Genomic DNA, 6,854 nt, shown 5'->3' on the forward strand with positions numbered 1-6,854 from the left:
GTGTGTGTGTGTGTGTGTGTGTGTGTGTGTGTGTGTGTGTGTGTGTGTGTGTGTGTGTGTGTGTGCGTGCACATCGGGGCGAAACTGCTGTGCGCGATACAGAGAGCAGAGGAGAATTGTAAAGGCGCGACCATGTAGAGACAAATGACATGCCGTCATGTAAATAAGATCAATAACATAAGGCTATTTAGTTTGTTTAATAAAAGGACAAGGTATAGACCTGTTCTATAGGCCTGGATATGACGTGTCTGTAGCGCCAAATAATATAACTGTAGTTTCTAAAGAGCTAAGACAAAAAAAAAAAAAAATCAGCAGCGGCGGTGCGCATATTCTGCCATCAGCTTCACCTGATTGATGCCTTTAAATCAAATATATTCAAAATTTTCTACCGGAGGAGCATGCCCCCGGACACCGCTATAGAGGGTTCGGACACCCCCCCCCCATAGTCTCCAAAAATCCAGTGGGAAACACTGTTTGAAATTAAAAAGGATTCATATGATTGTTTGGGAAGTTTTTAAATAACTTTGTATCTTAAATCTTATGTTTAGGATACCAAAGTGAAATTGAATTGGTCTTTGAAGTGCATTGTTCTATTTTACTGTATTATTTGTATTATTATATTTTTATACTGTATTATTATCATTGATTAGTACGTAATGTATATGAATTGAAAAGGTTACTGTTAAAGATTGTGATACATACTAAGATAAAACATTTTTCTATAGGTTCCTGTAAAGAAAAATGATTCATATCTGGAAAATGAGTTAATGTATAGAGTTCACCTTGAAAGAAAAAGAAAAAGAAAAAGGTTTTGCCACAGGTTCATGCTCAATGACTTGTTCTGTCAGCTCAAGATCAGAAAGACTTGTACCAGATTATGAACTGACTCAGTTACTTACAAATGCAGATCTGTGCATTTTCTCCTACAAACCGTTTTACTTAAACCCCAGTAAAAAGTGTGATGTTTTTTGGTGGCCGGGGGTTAGCTGAAGTCAAAACAGCTCTCCATAGACATTAGCTAGCGCCAGCTAGCTAGTTCTGTTGGCTTGTTTTCGACAATGGAGGAAGATGATACGACTCTGTCTGAATAGGGCGCGTGCAGAAATTCCAAGTGCCGGAGCACATTCTGGCACAAACTGGCCTGTTTATAAATTCAGAGCACTGTCTGAATGTACCGTTCGGTTATCCAGAGCACCGTACTTTTGGATCTGTCTGGGAAGATGGAGCAGCAGTGAATTAATGACGAACTTAACTGTTTGTTAATTCATGTAGAAATGGAATGCTACATTTTTTCAATCAACAGGACTCTCAATTTAGTGTAGGTCATCAGGTCACTCACTCTAGTGGATGGATGGATGGATGGATGGATGATTTGACAGGATTTTTTATCCTTCACACTGCTGCAACTCTTAAAATCTCACTTTATTTTATTTATAGTTTTACAATTCTATGATTCTATAATGTTGTGATTTTTATTAACTTTTTATGATTTGTTTCACCTTATGAGTTTTTTAAATGATTGTAAGATTGATGGTTTTGCTATGATTAGTGGGTTAGGGATTTGACGGAGAAAGACTGTGGTGAGCTCTATTTGATCCACAGTGCCACTACAGGGTGGTAGATTCTGGGGCAGCTGTGGGCTGTACCCGACACAGACAATACCTGCAGTGAGGTTAACTTTTGAGAAGGCATTCGGTTAATCTATGTCTGTTGGTGAGTCTGTGCCTGTAGGGAATTGTATGTCCTGATTGTTAATGACAGAAGGCCTAAAAGGTAAATGTTGTAAGGGTAATTAGGTCATTGAAAAGTGACTAAAGACTCTGTGGCTTGTGACAACCTGTATTTTTCCATTAGGTTGCACCTCCCGTATAGACCCTTTTAAGGCAGACGTCACAATGACATCAGTTTGTTAGCTGGAGGCAAAACACAACTCACCACCACAGGGCTGTAGGCTACATAGGAGTCTTGAAATGTCGTCTTGTATTATTGGGAGCCAGAGTAGATGGAGTCATGGCTCAAAACTTAGATTTTATTGCATACCAGTTGCCACTGCCCATCAACAAAAACTTAGACAACTATGGCTAAATGCAATAAGACAAAGGAGTGGACAGAGGTGATCATCAAAAATGTTCACATGTGCAGCACACACTTCATATCAGGGTAGGGGGAAAAGTATTTACTCTTGTAGGGATCAATAATGTTATGTGTATAAAGGGTTATCATGTCCACCTACTAAGAAATTGGGGAGTTATTGACAGGAATTTTGGACTTCTCTGTTACGCTAACTTTCTAGCACATTAGTTTGTTATGTGTAATAAGGGTTATCATGTCCACATAATCAGAAATTGGGGAGGTACTGAGAGGAATATTGGATTTCTCTGTAACGCAAACTTTTTAGTGCATTAGCTAAGGTTTGCTTTGATGGCAAAACAAACTGTAGGTCAAGTGTCATCCTCCTTTGTAGGATTGGCATAGTAATCAACCACAAAGCCTGCCATCCCACCTTCATCAATCCTGTCAATCATCCATCCACTGTGAGAGGGAGTGAGAGCACACGATAAGGCCAATCTGGTCCCGTTGGTCAGTGTTTACTGATTCAAGTAACACTCACGGTCCGGAAAGTGAGTGACCTGACAATAGGTGCGGTTACATGATGGCTTCTCATTCAGAATGAAATAAATCTGAATGAAATCATTTGGAATTAAAGTTTTTCCAGGTAGTTTACATGGGAAATATTCATTTCGAATGAGGGTTTACATGGAAGATCAGTTTAATCGCCTTTATTCAGGTCTGCGCAAGGTTTGGGGCAGGGAAGGTTTCTGATTGGATAGGGGGTGGGGCGGATGTTACGTTTACCGGAAGAAAACACTGTAGTCCTCACTCCGGATAACAAGATGCTTGACGACGCCGTTCTTAGTGCCTTTTTCGTGCTTGTTTTGCTTATATTCTTGAAGCAGCAGTACAACAGCAACCTTGTTTTGCTAATGCTTCGTTTGTTGAGGAGGAGAAGAGAGGTAGAAGGTCGAAGAAGGAAGATAGAGGACCGTGCTGTGGCGAATGGAAACCGGTGAGTGCACCGAGTCCGACTGCTCTATCTCAGCCCATTGCTATGCACGCTGTATACATCATCGCGCCAGAAGGGCAAGGAAATGAGCATGCGCAGAAAGAACGGAATGGCTGGAATCGGGTAGGAGGTGTATACAAGACAGAAAAATTCTTCCATTTGGGTTCTGAAAAGGAATATTCCACCCCTGTACACCCGATTAGATTTTCTTTCGGGTTGGCTGTTTTCATTCGGGTTGAGGTGTTTACAAGGAGCATTTCTATTCGGGTAGGGCTTCCAACCCAAATGCAAAGGAATACATGGCTCCATGTAAACGAACGTATGGTGCATTTGTAAATTCAGTCTGACGCTCTACACTAAGATTAGAGCCCTGATGATAGAAGAAACAGAGCATTATATTTCTGTGTAAATTACAGAACGGGTAAGTTAATCACGCACTCTGCAGAGTGCCAAGAGTGTGCTCTGCCACCTAAGAGTGCGGTGTTCTGAATAACCAAACAATACATTCAGACAGCGCTCCGAATTTACGAACAATCTAGTTTGTGCCAGTGTGTGCTGGCACTCAGAGTGAGTATTTCTGAATGCACCACTCATATCATCTTCCTTCATTGTCTAAAACAAGCCAACAGAACTCACTACCTAGGCTGGCCAATGTCTGTGGAGAATTGTTTTGCCTCCAGCTAAGCCCCACCCACCGAAAATGTCATACTGTTTACTAACAGTAAAAGGGTCTATACACACCCCAAGAGCTCCCACAGTCACACCCACCTACTCACCAATTTGTTGACTGATGGCACCATTATTCAACTTCCCTATATCCCTCATTCATGTCGGGGGCAGAGGCAGCAGCAGGAAAGAGTCTGTATGTCGGTGCAGCACACCCATTGATAAGATAAGAAGCTTTATTGTCATTGTACAAAAATATACAATGAAATTTCTTTTGGCAGCAATCTCTTGTAGCAGCATTGTGCGGTATCAGAAACAAGGCTAGGCCATTAATCCCTTTCACGTTTCACCTGCCATCCTCTGATCAACCTCCACTCCAAAACAGAGTTCGCATTCTCTGGATTACTTGCCATTCACAGCCTGTCATCTGTTTCTCGAAGTCGGTCAATATCCACACACCAACAGCCTGCAGCAGCAAAAACCCGGACTGGATCTGCCGACTGACTGGACTGGACTGACTTTGACGGACAGACTAAACTAACAGAGAAGTAACAGACTGTAAGGACTGTGAGTAAACTTTATTCTTTTATTCTTCTTTCTTTTTTCTTTTTTAAGTTTTTTTAGGCTAAGTGAGCTACATTTGTGTTACCAACTAAACTGAACAGATTTTTTTATTGTGTTGGACTGTGGGGGAATATTGGGTTCTTATTTCCCCCCAAATGTAATTTACACTCCTGGGTGTTGAAATTGTTGTGTGTTGTGTTATTCTTTTTGTGCCGTCACTCAATATAGGGTGTATGTTCTTGGTGAAGTACATCCTTTGTGAGGTTTTGTGTTTAAAACAAACAACTAAAAGGCAAACAGAAAAAGAACCCCACAACTAACTAAAACTTGACTATCTTACATGCTGGGAGGGAGACATGGCTGGCACCCCAGAAAAATAAGACTAACCTAAACTAAACAAATTAAAACAAGAATAAATAAACTTCTAACTCAAACCGACACAAGCTGAGATTAAGCAAAGTAAAATACGTCTGCTTAACTGTAAGACCCAAATTTAATTTATTTTGTCCACCAGATTTTCTTTCTTTACCTGTCAACACCATTCCTGTGTAAGTTATACCTTGTGTGTGCTGTCAGGCTCTCAGCAGTGATATTACAGTGTTGCGGATGGATGTTGTACGGTAGACCAGTGACACCATCATGGGGATTGTTATGAAGTGATGTGATGGTCTGAAGAGGCTACTTGTGAGGTTTCACTCAGGCAGAGTGAGGGGTGTCTGTACACTCTGGGGTCCTCGTTACATGTCTGAACCTGCCTGATAGCTGGCATGATGCAGCATACCTGATGCTCATCAAATACATCACACGCAGATAACCAGCAGCTACCTGTCTCTCAGGAGTGGGGTTTAAACCTCATACACAGCCTGAAAAAGTCACCTAAAAAGCCTATCCAAGGCATACCCAAAGTAAACTGAAAGCTGTACTTGTTCCATCTTTCGTACATGTACAATACATGCATAGTCTCATTTGGAAGGTCACACTCCCAACAGCCTCACATAGTCCAAATTCAAAGTAGATTACAATTAACACTTTACACATCTCTTTAAGGTTTTGTACAGGTGCTTTTCAAAAAAAAAGGGAAAACAATAAACTGAATGTGTGATTACGAGAGGAAAAACTAATTTACACAGACAGAAATGTTGTTTTAGGAGCTTACTGTACACAAAAACACTTTATAAAAACTGCTCTTCAGACACCTCAGAACTATAGAGAATGTGTTCCTTGAGGGCAGCCCTGGTTGGCAATGGAGGCCATATCAACAGCACTGGAAGCTCCTATTGGCTCAAGTGAAGTGTCAATGGAAAGGCCAGAAGCTCGCCTCCATTTTGAGACATGCCACTTGCTTTGTTTATATGCAAAACAGGGGAAATTATGGATAATATGTGGAGAAATATGAACATCTGAAATGATGCAACGGCAGTTAGTGAATATCTATGGATGTAATTATGTGTTTGCACTATATATTTTGCTGGATTTAGATCATCTGGACTATGGGCAGTGTGTTTGAAGAGAAATGGGAGCTGTGTAAGCTGTGATTCGGTAATTTCTAACTGTGTTTCTGTCTGTCAGAAGGGTTTATTCAGCCTGCTGTGTTGGTTTGAAGCTTTTGAATGGAATGTCATATGAGTAAACCACTTAAACATAAATAAATACAGCAGTTGTTTTACATGTCATAATCATAAAAAAAAAACCCCGGGGGCCCTGTATGGGTTGTCAGATTTCTAGGTATAAGGTAGAGCAGATGTGGGTACATTATCAGTATACAGTATATATTAGGATATAAATAGCTGTAAAGATTTACACTGATGCCAACTCCATCCATCCATCCATTTTCTAACTGCTTGTCCTCTTGAGGGCCACAGGGGGGCTTGAGCCTGTCCCAGCTGACATCGGGCGAGAGGCAGGGTACACCCTGGACAGGTCGCCAGACTATCGCAGGGCTGACACATAGAGACAGACAACCTTTCACGCTCACATTCACACCTATGGACAATTTAGAGTCACCAATTAACCTAGTCCCCAACCTGCATGTCTTTGGACTGTGGGGGGAAGCCGGAGTACCCGGAGAAAACACACGCTGACATGGGGAGAACATGCAAACTCCGCACAGAAGGGCTCCCGCACCTGTAATCGAACCAGCAACCCTCTTGCTGTAAGGCGACAGTGCTAACCACCACACCACCGTGCCGCCATTATATTATATCATATTCTTATATTATAATTATTATTATTGTAAGTAACTGCTAGTAATTGTGAAAATATCCTCCCAAAATAAGGTAATATTATATTAAGTTTATGTGACATTACCTTGTGTCAAAGACAATTTACACCTCAAACTGTCATTTGTGTCAAGATACATCAATATAGCGTCCCTCCAAATTGCAGATATAACACTGCATTATTTAAAAACACATTTGTTATTATTTTCCACATATCTTCAGTGGTGATCAGTGAAACTGAGGAATAAGTGTCTGTTTTTCACAAGGTTTCATGTGATTTATTATCACGGATGGTGGAAAGAAGACAACAAGAAACAAAAATAGAGGGAAATCGAGGGAGG

This window comes from Epinephelus moara, chromosome 20 (assembly GCF_006386435.1).
Source record: "Epinephelus moara isolate mb chromosome 20, YSFRI_EMoa_1.0, whole genome shotgun sequence".
Lineage (NCBI taxonomy): Eukaryota > Metazoa > Chordata > Actinopteri > Perciformes > Serranidae > Epinephelus > Epinephelus moara.